Source organism: Aegilops tauschii, chromosome 5, assembly GCF_002575655.3.
Source record: "Aegilops tauschii subsp. strangulata cultivar AL8/78 chromosome 5, Aet v6.0, whole genome shotgun sequence".
Taxonomy (NCBI): Eukaryota; Viridiplantae; Streptophyta; class Magnoliopsida; order Poales; family Poaceae; genus Aegilops; species Aegilops tauschii.
This window is the reverse complement of record NC_053039.3, coordinates 172,971,791-172,993,584: the sequence shown is the minus strand read 5'-3', so window position 1 is coordinate 172,993,584 and position 21,794 is coordinate 172,971,791. Positions and strand designations below refer to the sequence as shown.

Genomic DNA, 21,794 nt, shown 5'->3' with positions numbered 1-21,794 from the left:
TAACCTTTATCTCAAGCACTCTTCCTCACAAGCATACACACGCACAATCCCCATCGACCCTTTCTATATACATAGACCTGCCTACTTGTCTCCCGCACGCACATTATCTTTAGGCCTGTCTGTCACGCATTGTCTCAACCTCTCTTCCTAATTGACGAGTATGATTCTAGCAGAGCATTCTGTAGAATACCCCTTAAAGTTAGGTTGGATGAATAGTAATATCATAGATAAGGGGTTACCTTAGTCCGAGGATCTAGGGTTACAAATTCTAGCCGGCTTTGTCAGTGGACAAAGAGTCCTTCACAACTCTGCTATCTTTGTCTTGTACAACTAGTCCTCCATGGGTCTCCCTAAATGCGTCACGGGCCGACCAATGTGGCCCAGGACGGAAATGAACCAAGGGCCTCACCTCGGCCCACCGGACCTCACGCGGTGACACACCCTCTGCCCCCAGGTCTCGTTATCTTCTGACACACACACGTACCAACACAGACACCACACAAAATATTTTCTCCTCGTGCCTCTATCCCCTCCCTCCTTGCATATACACACTCAAGGCATCTCTCGCCATGACATCCTATTCGCCTCTCTCTCTAGACCTCTATCATTTCTAGTGCTATCTCTCCATTGTCCCCCCCCCCCACCGGCCCCTCTATCCATGCCTCTCTCAAATATGTAATACATACACATACCTCTCTAGGCCCTGCAAAATACATCAACTACACATTCACACATGTTACATCACATACCCCATTGATCTAAAAAGCCCTCTCTTCACGTTTATTTCGCATACAACATTCCTTTTGAATAAAACCACACATAGTGTGGCCAAAAAATTATTTTAGAATTTCTACATATATACAACATTACAAAGTTACATGGAGGAGTACGAACGTTAATTTGCATTGCATGGTGCCCCCAATGATATTTATTCCGCAGTGTGAATTTTTATATGTTTATACTATATACAAAGTTAGTCATAATAAAGAGAAACGAAGAGCATCTCTCTCTCCATCGCATACACCCCCTCTACGCCCCTTTCACGTGCGCAAACAAACTATCTCCAGGTCCTCTAAAAGTATGCCCCAGCACATTCACGCATGTTTCATCTTTCTCTCGCCATATATACTGTGACGACCATTGTATTTGAAGCGAAAGCACGATACGTACATTGGACTTCAGAATCCACTCATTACAGTCACCATTTATATTTTGTGGTTATTATACAGTCACGGGCTCACCGTACAGCTCTGTATTTGCTCAAGACACGACTAGTTGACCAGTTAGACGCTCCACGTGGCACCTCTAGTGTTGCATCACATTATCTCACTACCATTGGGCCCACCTGTCGGCGTGTATAAGAATGAAAGCAAACGATAAAAAAATATTGGACGCTGGTTCGAAGTCATGACCGCGGGCACAAAGGACAAGGTGGCCTTGTATTGGTATGCTGAGTCGTCCGTTTTAACATACAGGAGCTGGTGTGGTGATTATACACACACGCGCACGCATGCACATGAACAGCATGCACGCAACACTCACACGAACACACGTAGCCACGCACGCATGCAACACTCACACGTACACACAGCCACACACGCACGCAACACTCACACGCACACATGCACGCATGCATTCACACACCACACGACCAACACACACTCTCATGCTCAAGTGTTCAACCTACACGTGCATGTGCACACATCAGGCCCTGACAGAGTCTTGTCGCGCCTGCGTAAATGTGTTTATCTGACCTTTTTCCTATGCGAACTGACAGGTGGGACCCACAAGGAACGTGGTCAATTTAACTAGTCAACATAGTGCCATGCAGACTATTTGGCCGGTCAACAGAGTGCAATCCGATGCTGAACGGTGAGCAACATACCGTCTAATCGCCGCAAAACATATATAGTGACCGTAATAAGCGTATTCTAAAGTCCGGTGACCGTATTACGCTTTTCGCTTGAAATACACTGACCGCCCGTGTGTTTATCTCTTCTCTCACTCTCTCTATGGAGCCGAGTAGGCCAATGTGCCAGTGCCTAAATTGGCACACGCCACCCCGTTATTGTTGTACTGGTTTCGTAAGAGAGAACAAGCATTCACGTCTATTGTACAAAATGTAGATATGAGTTACAAATGCTATGAAGACGAATACAAATATTTGAATCCACTTTATGCCTAATTTCTCTCCGTAGGCCCTCCAAATGTACATCTCTACGCGTTCTCGCATGTTACATCTAACAACTATGCAATACATCACTACTACTACACTCTAACACAATAAATCATATGTGTTTTTAGTTTTGCTAGATCTCATATTGTAACTTAATTATTCCGTTTGCATACATTAAAATTGCCTTTGAAATGTATGGCTAGTATCATCTACCACGCGGGAAAAATCCCGCCCTTGCCTATTTAATCGGGTTTGTATCGATTGATCGCGCGAACAACAAAACTATAGTAGTACTACAGTACAAGTAGCAGTTCACTGGGCCGCTGTGTCGTGTACTCCTCCGTCGTAAGAGTGGAGCGCTCGCTTTTATAAATGCTCTAGTCCCTTCCGCCGGCATGTGGGACATCAAGCAACCGGGTCCACATGCCATACCGAAATAACAGTGCAGAGCAGTAGGGGTGAAGCACCCGAGTCATGGCGCCAGCGTAGTAATGAGCAATAAGGCGTCAAATCACAAAGCTGCACCTTTCCCGCAGTTAAGTTGGAGGGACGAAGTAATGATGCTAAAAAAGAAGTTGGAGGGACGAAGCAACCAAAATTTCACTTGTTACCGAATCCGCTTCTCCCTCATCTTTTTCAAGTTACCCACGTGTTCCTTCTGTCGTTGTTCTGTCTCATGTGGGACGCGGATCGGCTTGGTAAAGCACTGACACGTGGGACCACATGTTAGCAAACCGCCAGGCCAACGTCCTCTAAAAATAGGAAACCTCCCCCGCCATCCGCACGGCAAAATCACCTCCTTTTTACTAATCTTGATACTATAATTTTTTAGATCAATATAATCGAGATTTGTATAGATAGCACACAGGAGCAAAACCAAGTGGTACGGTTAAGGGCATCCATAATGTGTAGCCAAATGTGAAAATAGCTTTTGGCATCAATGGGAACCATTGTGGGCGGTGCTGCCAAAGCTAAAAAGATGAAACCGAAGCTCCCTAATTGATTGATTGAAGGAATAAAAAATGAAACCTCTCTCCTCTTTCTCCCGTGCTTGGACGCATGTACAGTATAGAGCACAGAGTCTACTCCCCTGTCCTTTCTATCACAAATCACAAAGCAGTGAGGTGTCAAATCATAAAGCACGGACGAAGCAACCATTATTTCACTCTTCGCTGACTCCGCTTCTCCATCATCTTCTTCGAGAAACCACCTTACACTACTAGGAAAAACGCTACCAGTAGCGTAGGTTTTTTGCATACCAGTAGCGTGGGTACCCGCGCTACTCGTAAGAGGGTATAGCTAACTTTTAGCAATAGCACGTTTTTTAACCCGCACTACAGCTAAAAAAAGTTAATAGTAGCATGTTGCACCCACGCTACCACTATTCCGCACCTACGCTACTACTATCTAAGTACTAGTAGCGCCCCAGTTATACCTATGCTACTACTATCCAAGTACTAGTAGCCCCCCATTTCCCCCCACGCTACAACTAACTAAATAGAAATTAAGAAAAGAAAAAAAGTCAGATGCAGTATTCATGGATGGAAATCAAGACACGTCCTGTGTACATAAACTAAGTTCATAGAACCATCTTAGCACTTGCAGCATTAATGGATACAACATTGAACATCTCAACTCGAGATCACGAGATCTCATTTGACATCAGATGCAAACAACTAGACCACTTCTCTAGATGTATCTACCAAGGCTCGGAGTTCAAACGTCGGTGGATCCAAACACTCCCTCCCGCCGGACGGTGGCGTCGAGGTCCTCCACCTCGGCGACCTCCGGCGTCGCAATGACCTGGACGATCATCTGTGCGGCGCGATCGCCGGGCTTCATGATGAAGTTCACCTCCAAGTGGTTGAAGAGCATGACGCCCACCAGGTCGCAGTAGTCCACGTCAATCACCCCTGCGCCCACGTCGGAAAGTGAAAATTTGTTAGTTGGCATCCGCATCCAAATCCAGTAGGGTATTTTCTTTCTTTTTAGCACATGCACATGAATCAATAGTAATGCATAATAACAAGAAAAAATAACCATGAATCCTAAAAAAAGGATCATTCTTTGGTCCAGGTTGATAGTTTCGAGGCACGGGAAAGGATAATATTGGTAAAAGTCTTCATTAACAAGACCAATGGACCGAGATTTCTCAAATGACATTTGTTTCACCAACAATGATTAATGACGAGGCAAGTAAGATTTACCTGAGCTGTATCAGCATTCCCTTTGATCCTTGCTAGAACTTAAAGGCCAAGGTTCTTAGCTTTCTCCCCTCCTCTCACTAGCACAAGTCCAGCAGCACCGTCGATGTACATTGAATAATAAGAATGGCACTAGAGTTACACTCAAAGTAAACATTGCTTTGCATAATTTATATTAACCATGGAGAAAGCCTAAAAAATGAGCTACAAAAGAATCTAGCTTTAGTACACTATTAAGATGATACATTTACTACTGAAGATATACGGCATAGTGTGGCTGCATACTGCATACAGAAGATAGTTTGATCATGTAAAAATAAAGATACAATGCTACACTAAGAAGTGTCAGAATTCTGAATGAAGCTGTTCAGTTTAGAAGTATTCGACAGAGACACTTCAATCATAGAGAAAACGGGTAGTATTCCGGAATGGCAAGTGCCACATTTTCCATGCACTTGCAACAGGTTTTTGTATAAAGTCAGCCCAATGACACAATAACTAACACATTTGGTTGAGCATGCTGTAGCATTTCTATATGCGTGCTGAGTTTACAGTTCTAATTCAGCAAAAATAAATAAGGAGTTATGCTATGGATTCAAAAGTTTGCTTCAAATCTGTCCATTTTTTGCATGACTTCAGAGTATCGATTGTAGAAATTCATAGTACTGACAAAAGCAAGAACAGCTGAACCTCCTATAAGATGTCTACAATGGCACGTGAATTGACAAGAAAGTACAGGTAGATTTACTATCCAACAACAATGAATTACTCTGAGCAAGAAACAGCAAAGTTGAATTCAAAAGGCCTACACTATGAATTCAGAAGTTTGCTCAAAATTCGACGCACACAAATTCAGAATACCGACGATTGTTTTACTACCAAACAACAAAGAGATGAGCACACTGCATCGAGCAAGTAACCAGCAGCAGGTCAGCAATCGACTAACTTTAAGCATTCTACTGCATACTCCGTGCCAGTTTCCATCGATGGAGGAAACGGAGGATGCAGCACGCGATACCGATAGCACGCAGCATGCGCAAATCTAACGGGTCGGCGAGGTGGGGACGTCTGGCGGTCTCCGCCCGCTTCACGACCAGCATTTTCAGGCTGGTGAGCAAATCCTGCACCATAGAACATCTGGTCAGGAAAGCAAAGCAAGGCAAAAGAAAGCAGAGCGAGAGGGGCGTCACGGACAAGATCGGGCTAGGAGAGGGCCGCGAGCCACCGCGACTTCCTGTTGCCCCTGCTCTCTATGGTCGCCGGTGATGGGGTTTCGCCGGCGGCGGGCGCGCGCTCTGGCGTCTCCATGAGAGAAAAGAGAAGAGGAAAGGAGAGGGGAGAAAAGAGAAGAGGAAAGGAGTGCTGTACTTGTGGTGGAAGAACAAAATACAGTACCACTACACAGGTAACAGTAGAATACACATCATGCACATCATGCACGCATCCAGGGCTGCTTCCGTCATGGACATGCTCAACACGCTGCAGGTCTGGTTCGACAATTTGGTTCATGTCTATGGATTGAAACCATTTGAGACTGATGCGTCTCTGTCCAGACTAAACCAAACCAATCCAATAATAGGTACAACCCAGACCAAACTAAATTAATTTAAGGGATTAGCCTATTTCATCCAATCCAAAAGCAGTCCAACGAAAAAACTTATTGAAACTGTAGTTTCAGTCCAAACTATTCACATGCTTAAATACACAAAAGTAATTAGATGGATTAGTAGTAGAAGAAGCGACCTAGGTAGCAGTAGCACCCAAGTGAGATGCTATTAAATTACTTGTGCATATGGGTGAGACAAGAGAAGAGGTAGTAGTTCTCTCTACTCTGTGGTGTGGCTGGGTAGAGTGGGAATTATGGGCTTGTTTAATGAAATAAATTCACAGTCAATCCATGGACTATCACCGGCTGCAAGATAGCACTACTCTTATACTCCAGCATGAAGAATATAATATGGAGGCAGACTCGGTGCTAATAGAATACAACAGCAGTGAGTAGTAAGTATAATTAACAAAGAGAGAAGAGGATCTGCTCTGCTCTGCTTTCGTGCCTTCGTAATAGTAATTACCAGAAGATGATTAGATGAATGTGCGAAGAAGAGTAGGAGCCATACATAGGTACGCGACGTGCGGGTTGCTAGCCTCGACCTCGTTGGCAACGATGGACTCGCCCAGGTTGCCCGTGGTCTGCGTGCGCAGGATCCTCCTGCCGCAAGACGCCGGGGTGGAGGACACGGCGCCCGAGGGCTCCCAGCTGCCGCCGGTGACGGATCCCGCAAGCTCCGGCATCGCCATCGCCGATTGTGGTGGATTCCGGCAAGAACACGGGAGGCGCCCGAAACCCTAGCCGCGGGCAAAGGTGCAGGCCTTTGGCACGGATCTGGACGGAGGGGACGGAGGGGCGGAGCTTGAGAATCTTGGGGGCGTGTGGCGCGCGGCCGGAGCTCGCCGGAACCGGCCGTCGTGGGTGGTGGCGGCGGCGAGGAGATCGTGGGGGAGAGGAGATCGACCGAGGGGTCGGGTGAGGTTCGCGCGCGCGCGAGAGAGAGAGAGTTTGTTTTGAGGGATTCGTGAGAGAGAGTTTGGTAGGGTGGGGGTCGGCCGGAGGAGGGTGTGTTGCGGTGGTGGACAGGCTCAGTAGTAGCATGGGGTATCTCACCTCGCTGTAGCTATTTGCTTACTAGTAGCGCAGGTTTGCCATCCGCGCTAGTAAATATTTACAAGTAGCGAGGTGTTAATGTGGCGCGCTACTAGTAATTAGCAGTAGCGTGGGTCAAAATAGCGCGCTACTAATAAGCGTCTATCTATAAGCTATTTCCTAGTAGTGTTACCGCACTAAGTTGGATGGACGACGCTATTGTGTAGTACTAATACATTTATGTTGGGGAACGTAGTAATTTCAAAAAAAAATCCTACACACACGCAAGATCATGGTGATGCATAGCAACGAGAGGGGAGAGTGTGTCCACGCACCCTCGTAGACCGAAAATGGAAGCGTTAGCACAACGCGGTTGATGTAGTCGTACGTCTTCACGATCCGACCGATCAAGTACCGAACGCACGGCACCTCCGAGTTCAGCACACGTTCAACTCGATGACGTCCCTCGAACTCCGATCCAGCCGAGCTTTGAGGGAGAGTTCCGACCGTCAGCACGACGGTGTGGTGACGATGATGATGTTCTACCGACGCAGGGCTTCGCCTAAGCACCGCTACGACATTATCGAGTTGGATTATGGTGGAGGGGGGCACCGCACACGGCTAAGAGATCCAAGGGATCAATTGTTGTGTCTCCAAGGGGTGCCCCCCTCCCCGTATATAAAGGAGTGGAGGAGGGGGAGGGGGCCGGCCACCCTAGGCGTGCCCCATGAGGAGTCCTACTCCCACCGGGAGTAGGACTCCCCCCTTCCATGTGGGAGTAGGAGAGGAGAGGGAAGGAGAGAGGGCGGAAAGGAAATGGGCCCCCCCCACCTCCTTGTCCAATTCGGACCGGGGGGAGGGGGCGCGCGGCTGCCCCTTGGCCGCCCCTCCTCTTCTCCACTAGGGCCCAATAGGCCCATTAGTCTCCCCGGGGGGTTCCGGTAACCCCCCGGTACTCCGGTATATGCCCGATACTTCCCCAAACCATTCCGGTGTCCGAACATAGTCGTCTAATATATCAATCTTTATGTCTCGACCATTTCGAGACTCCTCGTCATGTCCGTGATCACATCCGGGACTCCGAACTACCTTCGGTACATCAAAACACATAAACTCATAATATAACCGTCATCGAACTTTAAGCGTGCGGACCCTACGGGTTCGAGAACTATGTAGACATGACCGAGACACGTCTCCGGTCAATAACCAATAGCGGAACCTGGATGCTCATATTGGCTCCCACATATTCTACGAAGATCTTTATCAGTCAAACCGCATAACAACATACGTTGTTCCCTTTGTCATCGGTATGTTACTTGCCCGAGATTCGATCGTTGGTATCTCAATACCTAGTTCAATCTCGTTACCGGCAAGTCTCTTTACTCGTTCCGTAATACATCATCCCACAACTAACTCATTAGTTGCAATGCTTGCAAGGCTTAAGTGATGTGCATTACCGAGTGGGCCCAGAGATACCTCTCCGACAATCGGGGTGACAAATCCTAATCTCGAAATATGCCAACCCAACAAGTACCTTCGGAAACACCTGTAGAGCACCTTTATAATCACCCAGTTACGTTGTGACATTTGGTAGCACACAAAGTGTTCCTCCGGTAAACGGGAGTTGCATAATCTCATAGTCATAGGAACATGTATAAGTCATGAAGAAAGCAATAGCAACATACTAAACGATCAAGTGCTAAGCTAACGGAATGGGTCAAGTCAATCACATCATTCTTCTAATGATGTGATCTCGTTAATCAAATGGCAACTCTTTGTCTATGGTTAGGAAACATAACCATCTTTGATCAACGAGCTAGTCAAGTAGAGGCATACTAGTGACACTCTGTTTGTCTATGTATTCACACATGTATCATGTTTCCGGTTAATACAATTCTAGCATGAATAATAAACATTTATCATGATATAAGGAAATAAATAATAACTTTATTATTGCCTCTAGGGCATATTTCCTTCAATTTACGCGTCCTTTGGTTCAATGGACTTCCTGGATGCAAATAAGGCGGTTGTCTCCCACTTGCACTAGAGTCAATAATCTAGATTACACAGTAATGATTCTAACACCCATGGAGCCTTGGTGTTGATCATGCTTTGCTCGTGGGAGAGGCTTAGTCAACGGGTCTGCAACATTCAGATCCGTATGTATCTTGCAAATCTCTATGTCTCCCATCTGGACTTGATCCCGGATGGAGTTGAAGCGTCTCTTGATGTGCTTGGTTCTCTTGTGAAATCTGGATTCCTTTGCCAAAGCAATTGCATCAGTATTGTCACAAAAGATTTTCATTGGACCCGATGCACTAGGTATGACACCTAGATCGGATATGAACTCCTTCATCCAGACTCCTTCATTTGCTACTTCCGAAGCAGCTATGTACTCCGCTTCACATGTAGATCCCGCTACGACGCTTTGTTTAGAACTACACCAACTGACAGCTTCACCATTCAATAAAAACACGTATCCGGTTTGCGATTTAGAATCGTTCGGATCAGTGTCAAAGCTTGCATCGACGTAACCATTTACGACGAGCTCTTTGTCACCTCCATAAACGAGAAACATATCCTTAGTCCTTTTCAGGTATTTCAGGATGTTCTTGACCGCTGTCCAGTGATCCACTCCTGGATTACTTTGGTACCTCCCTCTAAACTAATAGCAAGGCACACATCAAGTCTGGTACACAGCATTGCATACATGATAGAGCCTATGGCTGAAGCATAGGGAACATCTTTCATTTTCTCTCTATCTTCTGCAGTGGTCGGGCATTGAGTCTTACTCAACTTCACACCTTGTAACACAAGCAAGAACCCTTTTTTGCATGATCCATTTTGAACTTCTTCAAAACTTTGTCAAGGTATGTGCTTTTTGAAAGTCCAATTAAGTGTCTCGATCTATCTCTATAGATCTTGATGCCCAATATATAAGCAGCTTCACCGAGGTCCTTCATTGAAAAACTCTTATTCAAATATCCTTTTATGCTATCCAGAAATTCTGTATCATTTCCAATCAACAATATGTCATCCACATATAATATCAGAAATGCTACAGAGCTCCCACTCACTTTCTTGTAAATACAGGCTTCTCCAAAAATCTGTATAAAACCATATGCTTTGATCACACTATCAAAACGTTTATTCCAACTCCGAGAGGCTTGCACCAGTCCATAAATGGATCGCTGGAGCTTGCACACTTTGTTAGCTCCCTTTGGATCGGCAAAACCTTCCGGTTGCATCATATACAACTCTTCTTCCAGAAATCCATTTAGGAATGCAGTTTTGACATCCATTTGCCAAATTTCATAATCATAAAATGCAGCAATTGCTAACATGATTCGGACAGACTTAAGCATCGCTACGGGTGAGAAGGTCTCATCGTATTCAATCCCTTGAACTATTTGAAAACCTTTTGCAACATGTCAAGCTTTATAGACATTAACATTGCTGTCAGCGTAAGTCTTCTTCTTGAAGATCCATTTATTCTCGATGGCTTTCCGATCATCGTGCAAGTCAACCAAAATCCATACTTTGTTCTCATACATGGATCCCATCTCACATTTCATGGCCTCAAGCCGTTTTGCGGAATTTGGGCTCACCATCGCTTCTTCATAGTTCGTAGGTTCGTCATGGTCTAGTAACATAACCTCCAGAACAGGATTACCGTACCACTTTGGTGCGGATCTTACTCTGGTTGACCTACGAGGTTCAGTAACAACTTGATCTGAAGTTTCATGATCATCATCATTAACTTCCTCACTAATTGGTGTAGACGTCACAGGAACCGGTTTCTGTGATGAACTATTTTCCAATAAGGGAGCATGTACTGTTACCTCATCAAGTTCTACTTTCCTCCCACTCATTTCTTTCGAGAGAAACTCCTTCTCTAGAAAGGATCCATTCTTAGCAACGAATGTCTTGCCTTCAGATCTGTGATAGAAGGTGTACCCAACAGTTTCCTTTGGGTATCCTATGAAGACACATTTCTTCGATTTGGGTTCGAGCTTATCAGGTTGAAGTTTTTTCCCATAAGCATCGCAGCCCCAAACTTTAAGAAACGACAACTTTGGTTTCTTGCCAAACCACAGTTCATAAGGCGTCGTCTCAACGGATTTTTATGGTGCCCTATTTAACGTGAATGCGGCCGTCTCTAAAGCATAACCCCAAAACGATAGCGGTAAATCAGTAAGAGACATCATAGATCGCACCATATCTAGTAAAGTACGATTATGACGTTCCGACACACCATTACGCTGTGGTGTTCCGGATGGCGTGGGTTGTGAAACTATTCCGCATTGTTTCAAATGTAGACCAAACTCGTAACTCAAATATTCTCCGTAGAAACTTTATTTTCTTGTTATGATGATTTTCAACTTCACTCTGAAATTCTTTGAACTTTTCAAATGTTTCAGACTTATGTTTCATTAAGTAGATATACCCATATCTGCTTAAATCATCTATGAAGGTGAGAAAATAACGATACCCGCCGCGAGCCTCATCATTCATTGGACCACATACATCAGTATGTATGATCTCCAACAAATCAGTTGCTCGCTCCATAGTTTCGGAGAACGGCGTTTTAGTCATCTTGCCCATGAGGCATGGTTCGCAAGTACCAAGTGATTCATAATCAAGTGATTCCAAAAGTCCATCAGTATGGAGTTTCTTCATGCGCTTTACACCAATATGACCCAAACGGCAGTGCCACAAATAAGTTGCACTACCATTATCAACTCTGCTTCTTTTGGCTTCAACATTATGAATATGTGTATCACTACTATCGAGATTCATCAAAAATAGACCACTCTTCAGGGGTGCATGACCATAAAAGATATTACTCATATAAATAGAACAACCATTATTCTCAAATTTAAATGAATAACCGTCTCGCATCAAACAAGATCCAGATATAATGTTCATGCTCAACGCTGGCACCAAATAACAATTATTTAGGTCTAAAACTAATCCCGAAGGTAGATGTAGAGGTAGCGTGCCGACGGCGATCACATCGACTTCGGAACCATTTCCCACGCGCATTGTCACCTCGTCCTTAGCCAGTGTTTGCTTAATCCGTAGTCCCTATTTTGAGTTGCAAATATTAGCAACAGAACCAGTATCAAATACCCAGGTGCTACTGCGAGCTCTGGTAAGGTTCATAGCAATAACATGTATATCACATATACCTTTGTTCACCTTGCCATCCTTCTTATCTGCCAAATACTTGGGGCAGTTCCGCTTCCAGTGACCAGTCTGCTTGCAGTAGAAGCACTCAGTCTCAGGCTTAGGTCCAGACTTGGGCTTCTTCTCTTGAGCATCAACTTGTTTGCTGTTCTTCTTGAAGTTCCCCTTCTTCTTCCCTTTGCCCTTTTTCTTGAAACTGGTGGTCTTATTGACCATCAACACTTGATGCTCCTTCTTGATTTCTACCTCCGCAGCCTTTAGCATTGCGAAGAGCTCGGGAATTGTCTTATCCATCCCTTGCATGTTATAGTTCATCACGAAGCTCTTGTAGCTTGGTGGCAGTGATTGAAGAATTCTGTCAATGACGCTATCATCCGAAAGATTAACTCCCAGTTGAATCAAGTGATTGTTATACCCAGTGTCGGTGTACAAAAGAAGGGGCACATCTTTGTACCCCTTACTTGTGCACGAGCAGTCGGAGCCGCGCCCACGGCCGCACCAAGCAGAACAGGGGAGGTGAACCGAGGTAAAACCGAAGCCCAAGACGACCAAGACGACGCCAAGACCAAGAACACAAAGAAGCAGAGAGGCGAAGCCGGTTCCCCCGCCAAGATCCTTGCCGGGGGCATCCTGAGCGGCCCCGGCAAGACCCTTGCCGGGACAGCTCGTCCACACCAGTGGAGTGAGCCACCCTTAAGCCCACAGCCTCCAACGCCATCAAGCTACGTTGGGCCAGGGCTCGGGAGGCACCTCCATGGTGGCATGCGGATCTTTGTCAAGACCAAGGGATATTCAAGATCAGATGAGGATTAAGAAACAACGGTCCGCGGCAGGATCCTTGCCGAGGAGAGCCACGAGACCCACGGCAAGATCCTTGCTGGGGACGACAGCGCGCCACGGCAAGACCCTTGCCGGGCCACCCGGCAAGGCCCTCACCAAGGGCGCCAGCAGGGCCACGGCCAGGCCTGCACCAACCAAATCTCCACCGCCGTTCGCATGCAGCTGCCAGCCCAACCAGTTGGGCAGGCACCTGCGTGGCAACACGCAGCTTCCAGGCCAACTCAGCACACGCCTGCGTGGCAGCATGCGGATCTTCGTGAAGGCTCCACCACCGCGCCACCTCAGCTGCCTGCCTGCCTACATGGCGCCGCATGCATCACTGGCCAGGGCGCATGTCGAAGCAAGGAGGAGCGGCAACGGACGGGACGGGCCTCGCTCCCGTCCCCGATAAAGCTAGGGGACACCTCAGCGACGCATTAAATGCGTCTTGTCCTGTATTACAAGAGATAAGCTCGCAGCATTGGACGCCTTTCCACCTCCTATATGCCACTGTGGCAGCCCCTTTCGACTATAAAAGGAGGCCCAGGGCGTACTGGAGAAGGATTCGGCTCCTTGGAACCACGCACCCACCATAGCTAGTTCGAGAGCTCAGGAACTCTCTGAAATACATCCACCAAAGCAGGACTAGGGTTTTACGCATCCTCGCGGCCCAAACCTGGGTAAACGATCCTTGTGCTGATTACTAATCCTACTCTTCTCGCAACCCTGCGCCCCGGCAACCGTAGTAGGGATTCTTGTGATCCCATAGGTGTCGTTCCACACCGACATCTTTGGCGCGCCAGGTAGGGTAGCGCAATTGTGAGAATCTGGTCTAGTAGTTGGCCTAGCAGTTCTTCATCGCCATGGCTCCCAAGAAGGAGACGACCAGGAGAAAAGGGCGCCCCTGTGGACGCGAAGGACGCCGGCGCGACAATAGAAAAGCTAAGTCATTCAGAGCCTTAAGTTATTTCCTTTTATATATGAGGTTATCGTCCTGAGAGATCTTGTCTATGTATGAAAAACCTGCACGCAAAGGGGCCCTCCCGCAATTGGCAACGCCCTTGTTCTGTTTTGAGTCCGCTCAACAGTTCAAACGGCCGCGTCGAAAGTGGCAGGGTAGCCTTCCGCACTTGGCAACGCTCTCGATTCTGACTCGAGTCAAGCTCGACAGTTCGGGCGGCCACGCTAAGGGCGGTAAGGTGGTTCGCCCGGCAGCAAGCACACCCGGCAGGCCAGTGGGGATCCGTCCCCAAGACGCCGCCCTGGGTTTACGCGCCGGCAAACCTACCCAGTTAACGTAGGGTGGACATACAAAGGAAAATCGAACAGGAAAATAACATGCATAATATTAAAAGTGCTGCAGAGCCATATTACATCAAATTGTTGTTGCGGTTCTAACTAAAGATAGCAATTGTCTTGGTTGTGAACCTGCAGCGGCGATAAGAAACGGGGTGCCTAATCCCGGCGCTGGCCCTCCACCCTCAGAATTCCGCCGACATGACTGATGATGGGGTTGATGCGCTCCCTGAGCGGCGCGAGGTCAGTATCCTCCGGCAAGCTCTCCAGCGCGGCGTCGAAGTCGAGGTCGGGGTACCGGTATGCCACCTTGGTGAGAACCTTGGTCATGGCGCCCTGGCAAAGCCTCCGGGCCTCGTCGGCCAGCGAGGCCGCCCGGTTGGCGTGAAGCCGCTCCAGGGCCCTGAGAACACACTCGAAGAACAAGGTCAGCTTGGCGTTGGTGGTCCCGCTACGCTCTGGGGCGTACCTCACGTTTGGCATCCCCATGGTAGCCAGCTGCGCGGTGATCCTGCCGGCAACATCCTCGAGGCGGCCGATCCAGCGGTTCACGCCCTCCTTGAAATCCTTATGCTCGGCGGCCTCGTTCTTCTGCAGCAGCTTTTCGGTCTCTAGCTCCTTGGCCAGGGTCCCCTCCCGGGCTTTGGCCTCCGTGAGCATCCCCTCGAGGCCCTCCAACTTCAGTGTGAGGTCCTTGATGGACTTGTTGGCCTCGGAGGGCTCCCCGGCCTTGCTGATGGCCGCGCCCTGCACCTCCGTCAAGGCGCCGTTGAGCGTGTCCTTCTCCTGGGACAGCTTCAGGGCCTGCTCCTTCAGCTCGTCCCGCTCCACCTCCAGCTCCTTCACCTTGCTGGCGTAATCCAGGGCCTGGGCATCGAGCGCCTCTTTGTGCCTCTACTCCAGTTTCACGGGTCCGCTACAAGACAAGCTTCCCCACCTCTTCATCCTTGCCGCGAAGCATGGCGGCAAGCTTCCCCTCGCGCGTGGCAAGGTCCTCCTCCTGGGAGTTCAGTGCAGCCTCGTGCTGGGTCCGAGCGGCTTCAGCGCCGGCGGCCAAGTTCGTCGCCGTCTCTTGGGCCTTCTTGACGTCAGCCAACTTCATGGTGAGCTCCACGTCGCGCTTGGCCAGCTCGCCCTGGGCGGTCCTCAGCTCCTCGTGAGCCTGGCGGAACCAGTCCTGTGTCTCGGCGACACACTTCTGGAGGTCCGCATCCGCTTTCTCCGCCACCGCCATCCTGGATTTAGCCTTGTCCAGACGGGCGCGGTGGAGCGCCTGGAGCTTCTGGAAGCTTGCGCCCATGGCGTGGAGTATCTGCTCTTCCTGAGAGCCGTCCCCGCCAGCGCTCGGCTCGTCAACGATCTCAAGCCCGGCGGCGGCAAGCATCTCGTCGTCAAACACCTCCCCCTCGACGGGAGCCCTGGTGCTCGACGCGCCTGGGAGGTGAACGAAGAGATCGTCGCTCACCTTCAGGTACTTGCCGGAGCCAGAGGCGACAGAGCAGGAAGGCTGGTCATCGACCACCTCCTCCTCGGCAACAGCCCTGTCGGTCTCTCCGGCAGGCTCCTTGCCGGCCTCCTCGGCAGTAGCCTTGCCGGGCTCCCCGGCGGGCCCTTCGGCGGCATCCTCCGCAGCACCACTGGCGTTTTCCTTGGCGGTGATCTTCTCGACCTCCACCGCGGCGTCCTTGGCCACGTCCTCGATGACGGTGTCTAGGTCCTCCCAGTCCGTCGAGAGAGGATCTGGATATCAAGAAGAAGGCGGGGTAGAGCCAAGATCAAAGATTCAAAAAGAAGAAAAAAAGCAGGGACAAAAGGCCAGGGACTTACCCGTCCCGGGCTGGGAAGCAGAAGTCCCCTCCCCGCCAATATTTGGCACCGACGCGGAGCCACCGGCGCCCAAGTCCTCCTCCTCCTCCATGTGCGTGGGCTCGGTGCTTGGCAGCCTTCGCGGCGGCCCTTGCGACCTTGCCGGTTCGCTCGACCTCACCGTCATGGCCCACATCGAGCTGGAAGAGCCGCTGGCAGAAATGGGCATGCCCCATCACTGTGAAATTGTGGTCAAGGCTGGGGCGAAGCCGCATGATGTCAGCGGGGTTCGTGAAGAGCCAGGCCGGCCTCCCCTTGTTGTGCAGTGGAGCAATCCGGCGGCGGATGAAGTCCGCCCCGATCATCTCAAGGGTGAGTCCGACCTCGGTGAGCCGAAGGATCCTGGTGGTAGCGGCCGAGAGCTTCTCGTCGTCGGCATCGACGTCGCTCCAATCGCCTCTGCGGACCGGCGGCGTCCAGCGAACTTTGCAGAACGCCGGCGAGTCCTTCTCTTCGATCCAGCACCATCGGCCCCGCCATTCTTCCTACCTCTCCTTCATGGCGCCATCCGGGTACGCTCCCTTGGACCTTGGGATCTAGGTGATGCAACCAGAAATGGCGCCTCTCGTTTGCATCCGAGGGAAGAAGTAATGGCGGAAGAGCGCCGTGTTGGGGTGCACCCCGGCAAAACCTTCGCAGAGGTGCGCAAAAAGGGCCATGCACGCCACGGCATTTGGGGTGAAATCCAAGAGGCGAAAGCCAAAGGTGTGCATGATGTCACTGAAGAAATCGGAGAAGGGAGGACAAAGCCCGCAGGAGAAATAGTCGACAAAGAAAGGGTACCGATTTGGGGCAGCCTCGGCGCAGTTAGCGGGGATGACGCGCGTGGCTGGGTACCCCGACTTCTCTCCCCCCGTCTTCACCCCCCACAGGGGCTTGAAGGCCTCCCGAAGCTCGAACACATCAACTGTCGAGGGGAAGAAGGCGGACTGCATCCGCTGCACCGCCAGCGCACTCTCCGGCGGCTCCGTCCCTCTGGCATCCTTGGCCACTCCCTTGCCCTTGGTGGATTTTGGCGCCATGGCAGCTTGGGGAGGGAGGCGAGGAACAGAGGGCAGCGGGAACGCGGCGGCGGCGAACAAGAGCGAAGCTTAGGGAAGAAGAGGAAGGCGAACGGAGGCTTCCGAGATTGGGGTTGCGCAGAGGGTAAAGGAACAGTGCGCTCGCGGTTATCCCTTTTTATGGGGAAGGTGCGGGTCGCGCTGCCCATTTACTGCGATGTGACGCATGCGTGCGGGAACCGCCCCACGCATGCCGCCCACGTCACGCGCACCCCTCCACGTCGCGCGTTCAACGCGGGTCGTGGGAAGCGCAGTGCGCGAAAAGATTTACTGCGGTAAAAACCGCCTCGCCTGCCCGCGCATAGTTTCGGTCCTGGCCCAACAACGTGTCGCGCTTATGTGTGGCCCAGGCCCGGGGGCTCCTGTTGGTGTACAAAAGAAGGGGCGCATCTTTGTACCCCTTACTTGTGCATGGGCAGTCGGAGCCGCGCCCACGGCCGCACCAAGCAGAACAGGGGAGGTGAACCGAGGTAAAACCGAAGCCCAAGACGACCAAGATGACGCCAAGACGAAGAACACAAAGAAGCAGAGAGGCGAAGCAGGTTCCCCCGGCAAGATCCTTGCCGGGGGCAGCCTCAGCGGCCCCGGCAAGACCCTTGCCGGGACAGCTCGCCCACACCACTGGAGTGAGCCACCCTTAAGCCCACAGCCTCCAACGCCATCAAGCTACGTTGGACCAGGGCTCGGGAGGCACCTCCATGGTGGCATGCAGATCTTTGTCAAGACCAAGGGATATTCAAGATTAGATGAGGATTAAGAAACAACGGTCCATGGCAGGATCCTTGCCGAGGAGAGCCACGAGACCCCCGGGAAGATCCTTGTCGGGGACGACAGCGCGCCACGGCAAGACCCTTGCCGGGCCACCCGGCAAGGCCCTCACCAAGGGCGCCAGCAGGGCCACGGCCAGGCCCGCACCAACCAAATCTCCACCACCGTTCGCATGCAGCTGCCAGCCCAACCAGCTGGGCAGGCACCCGCGTGGCAACATGGAGCTTCCAGGCCAACTCAGCACACGCCTGCGTGGCAGCATGCGGATCTTTGTGAAGGCTCCACCACCGCGCCACCTCAGCTGCCTGCCTGCCTACATGGCGCCGCATGCATCGCTGGCCAGGGCGCGTGTCAAAGCAAGGAGGAGCGGCAACGGACGGGACGGGCAACGCTCCTATCCCCGATAAAGCTAGGGGACACCTCAGCGACACATTAAATGCGTCTTGTCCTGTAATACGAGCGATAAGCTCGCAGCACTGTACGCCTTTCCACCTCCTGTGTGCCACTGTGGCAGCCCCTTTCGACTATAAAAGGAGGCCCATGGCGTACTGGAGAAGGATTCGGCTCTTTGGAACCATGCACCCACCATAGCTAGTTCGAGAGCTCAAGAACTCTCTGAAAAACATCCACCAAAGCAGGACTAGGGTTTTACGCATCCTCGCGGCCCGAACCTGGGTAAACGATCCTTGTGCTGATTACTAATCCTGTGCCCCGGCAACCGTAGTAGGGATTCTTGTGATCCCATAGGTGTCGTTCCACACCGACACCCAGACATTCTGAGTATATGCTCACTGACAGAACTATTCTCCTCCATCTTGCAGCTGTAGAACTTATTGGAGACTTCATATCTCTCAATCCGGGCATTTTCTTGAAATATTAACTTCAACTCCTGGAACATCTCATATGCTCCATGACGTTCAAAACTTCGTTGAAGTCCCGGTTCTAAGCCGTAAAGCATGGCACACTGAACTATCGAGTAGTCATCAGCTTTGCTCTGCCAGACGTTCATAACATCTGGTGTTGCTCCTGCAGTAGGTTTGGCACCTAGCGGAGCTTCCAGGATGTAATTCTTCTGTGCAGCAATGAGGATAATCCTCAAGTTACGGACCTAGTCCGTGTAATTGCTACCATCATCTTTCAACTTTGCTTTCTCAAGGAACGCATTAAAATTCAATGGAACAACAGCACAAGCCATCTATCTATAACAAACATAGACATGCAAAATACTATCAGGTACTAAGTTCATGATAAATTTAAGTTCAATTAATCATATTACTTAAGAACTCCCACTTAGATAGGCATCCTGATACGTCTCCGTCGTATCTACTTTTCCAAATACTTTTGCCCTTGTTTTGGACTCTAACTTGCATGATTTGAATGGAACTAACCCGGACTGACGCTGTTTTCAGCAGACTTTCCATGGTGTTATTTATGTGCAGAAACAAAAGTTCTCGGAATGACCTGAAACTCCATGGAACATCTATTTGGAAAATAAGAAAAATACCGGAAAAAATCCACGTCAGGGGGCCCACACCCTGTCCATGAGGGTGGAGGGCGCGCCTGCCCCCCCTAGGGCGTGCCCCCTACCTCATGGGCCCCCTGACGCTCCACCGACCTCAACTCCAACTCCATATATTCACTTTCGGGGAGAAAAAATCAGAGAGAAGGATTCATCGCGTTTTACGATACGGAGCCGCCGCCAAGCCCTAAAACCTCTCGGGAGGGCTGATTTGGAGTCCGTTCGGGGCTCCGGAGAGGGGGATTCGTCACCATCATCGTCATCAACCATCCTCCATCACCAATTTCATGATGCTCACCGCCGTGCGTGAGTAATTCCATCATAGGCTTGCTGGACGGTGATGGGTTGGATGAGATCTATCATGTAATTGAGTTAGTTTTGTTAGGGTTTGATCCCTAGTATCCACTATGTTCTGAGATTGATGTTGCTATGACTTTGCTATGCTTAATGCTTGTCACTAGGGCCCGAGTGCCATGATTTCAGATCTGAACCTATTATGTTTTCATGAATATATGTGAGTTCTTGATCCTATCTTGCAAGTCTATAGTCACCTACTATGTGTTATGATCCGGCAACCCCGAAGTGACAATAATCAGGACCACTCCCGGTGATGACCATAGTTTGAGGAGTTCTTAATATCCCTTAGTTTCCATTAGGACCCCGCTGCCACGGGAGGGTAGGACAAAAGATGTCATGCAAGTTCTTTTCCATAAGCACGTATGACTATATTCGGAATACATGCCTACATTACATTGATGAATTGGAGCTAGTTCTGTGTCACCCTATGTTATGATTGTTACATGATGAACCGCATCCGGCATAATTCTCCATCACCGATCCAATGCCTACGAGCTTTTCACATATTGTTCTTCGCTTATTTACTTTTCCATTGCTACTGTTACAATCACTACAAAACACCAAAAATATTAATTTTGCTACCGTTACTTTTGTTACCGTTACCACTACTATCATATTACTTTGCTACTAAATACTTTGCTGCAGATACTAAGTTCTCCAGGTGTGGTTGAATTGACAACTCAACTGCTAATACTTGAGAATATTCTTTGGCTCCCCTTGTGTTGAATCAATAAATTTGGGTTGAATACTCTACCCTCGAAAACTGATGCGATCCCCTATACTTCTGGGTTATCAAGACTATTTTCTGGCGCTGTTGCGGGGGAGCATAGCTCTATTCTTTGAGTCACTTGGGATTTATATCTGCTGGTCACTATGAAGAACTTGAAAGACGCTAAGACAACAATTTATCCCTCAACTATGAGGGGAGGTAAGGAACTGCCATCTAGCTCTGCACTTGATTCACCTTCTGTTTTGAGTAAGCTTGTGACACCTAAACCTGCTTCTGCTATTCGTTCTGATATGTCGCATGTTATTGATGATGCCACTTCTTCTATGCATGACACTTATGATGAGACTACTTCTATGCTTGATACTACTGTGCCACTTGGTGAATTTCTTGATGAACAAATTGCTAGGGTTAGAGAGAAAGAAATTATTGAAACTGATTATATTGATGAAAGTGATGATGAAGACTTGCCTGTTATTCCTAAGGGTTATGGTTTTGATAAAGAAGCTACTTTAGCTATTTTAGCTTGCAAAGACAGATATGAACTCAAGAGGTTATTAGCTAAATGGAAGCAGCAATCTCTTAATGATAGAATGAAACCTGACCCTGCTTTTGCTACTTCACCTATCTGTGTTACTGATAAGGATTATGAATTCTCTGTTGATCCTGATATAATTAATTTGGTTGAATCTGATCCTTTTCATGGCTATGAATCTGAAACTGTTGTGGCACATCTTACTAAATTAAATGATATAGCCACCCTGTTCACTAATGATGTGAAATCTCACTACCTATATATCCTTAAAATATTTCCGTTCTCATTAAAGGGTGATGCTAAGATATGGTTTAATTCTCTTGATCCTGGTTGTGTGCGTAGTCCCCAGGATATGATTTATTACTTCTCTGCTAAATATTTCCCTGCTCACAAGAAACAAGCTGCTTTAAGGGAAATATATAATTTTATGCAAATTGAAGAAGAGAGTCTCCCACAAGCTTGGGGGAGGCTTCTCAAGTTACTTAATGCTTTGCCTGATCATCCTCTTAAGAAAAATGAAATACTTGATATCTTTTATAATGGACTAACCGATGCTTCCAGAGATTACCTGGATAGTTGTGCTGGTTCTGTTTTCAGGGAAAGAACACCGGATGAAGCTGAAATTCTATTGAATA

General features: G+C 49.0%; 1 long non-coding RNA gene across 2 annotated transcripts; it reads right to left on the bottom strand.

The window, feature by feature from the left end:
- Nucleotides 1–3,710: 3,710 nt before the first annotated feature.
- On the bottom strand, nucleotides 3,711–6,975 carry LOC109751668 (uncharacterized). 2 transcript variants are annotated; one of them, XR_002230149.4, is made up of 3 exons: nucleotides 6,498–6,975; nucleotides 4,384–5,501; nucleotides 3,711–4,089 (listed from the first exon to the last, which is right to left on the bottom strand). It is a non-coding gene; the product is annotated as an uncharacterized lncRNA (long non-coding RNA). The 2 variants fall into 2 exon arrangements; XR_005756762.2 differs by lacking the exon at nucleotides 6,498–6,975 and adding an exon at nucleotides 5,575–6,478.
- Between the last annotated feature and the right edge of the window lie 14,819 nt (nucleotides 6,976–21,794).